At 37.2% G+C, this 1,321-nt stretch overlaps 1 protein-coding gene across 1 annotated transcript in view; it reads left to right on the top strand.

The window, feature by feature from the left end:
* Positions 1 to 1,321, top strand: part of Gmds (GDP-mannose 4,6-dehydratase) — a 710,626-nt gene that overhangs the window by 25,412 nt on the left and 683,893 nt on the right. The gene's annotated exons all lie outside the window — the stretch shown is intronic.

Here is a 1,321-nt window from a genome sequence, read left to right on the forward strand (position 1 = left end):
TAGAAGCTTTTTAGTTTTGAGGTCCTGCTTTTTGATTGCTGACCTTAATTACTGAGCAATTTCTGTCTGATTTAGAAAATCCTTTCCTACGCCTATATCCTGTAAGTTACTGCCAATGTTTTGTTTAACAGTTTCAGAATTTCAGGCTTTACATTGAGGTTTTTGATCTATTTGGAATTGAATTTTGTGCAGGGTGAAAATAGGGGAAAGGTAAGGATCTAGTTTCATTCTTCTACAGGTAGAGATCCAGTTTTGCCAGCACCACTTGTTGAAGATTCTGTCTTTCCTCCGTTTTGTGTTCTTGGCACCTTTGTCAAATATCAGGTGGCTGAAATTGCGTGTACTCAGGTTTGGATCTTCAATGATGTTCATTGATCTATGTGTCTGTTTTTGTGCCAGTACCATGCTGTTTTTATGACAATGGCTCTGTAGTATATTTTGAGATCTGGTATAGTAATTCCCCCAGTGTTGCTCTTTGTGCTCAGGGTTGCTTTGGCTATTCGGGGTCTTATGTGCCTCCATATGAACAAGGATGCATTTCTCTAATTCTGTGAAGTATGTCATGGGGATTTTGATTGGGATTGCATTGAATCTATGTATTGCTTTTGGCAGGATGGTCATTTTCACAATATTAATTCTTCCAATCCATGGGGATGGGAGGTCTTTCCATCTCCTAGTGTCTTTCTCAATCTCTTTAATGATTTAAAATTTTCATTGTAGAGATCTGTGGTGTCTTTGGTCAGATTTATTCCAAGATATTTTAATATTTTTGCAGCAATTATGAATGGGAGCATTTCCCTGTATTCTTTCTCCAAATGCTTGTTATTGGTATATGGAAAGGCTACTGATTTTTGTAGATTGATTTTATAACCTGCTACTCTACTGATAGTGTTGATCAGTTCTAGGAGTTTTCTGGTGGAACTTTTGGGGTCTCTTAGGTATACCATCATATCATCTGCAAAAAGCGATAGTTTGACCTCTTCTTTTCTAGGTAGTATTCCTTTAATTTTCTTCTCCTGTCTTACTGCTCTAGCAAGAGTTTCAAGCACTGTGTTGAAAAGGAGTGGAATAGTGGACATCCTTGTCTGGTTCCTGATTTTAATGGGAATGCTTCCAGTTTTTCTCCATATAGAATGATATTGGCTGTGGGTTTGTTGTATATAGCTTTAGTTGTGTTGAGGTATGTTCCCTCCAGTCCAGTTCCCTCTAGGGCTTTGAACATAAATACATGCTGAATTTTGTCAAAAGCCTTTTCTGCATCTATTGAGATGACAATGTGGTTTTTGTCTTTGAGTCCATTTATATGATTAACAACTTTTAT

Source organism: Nannospalax galili, unplaced genomic scaffold (genome assembly GCF_000622305.1).
Source record: "Nannospalax galili isolate Female #2095 unplaced genomic scaffold, S.galili_v1.0 scaffold737, whole genome shotgun sequence".
Taxonomy (NCBI): domain Eukaryota; kingdom Metazoa; phylum Chordata; class Mammalia; order Rodentia; family Spalacidae; genus Nannospalax; species Nannospalax galili.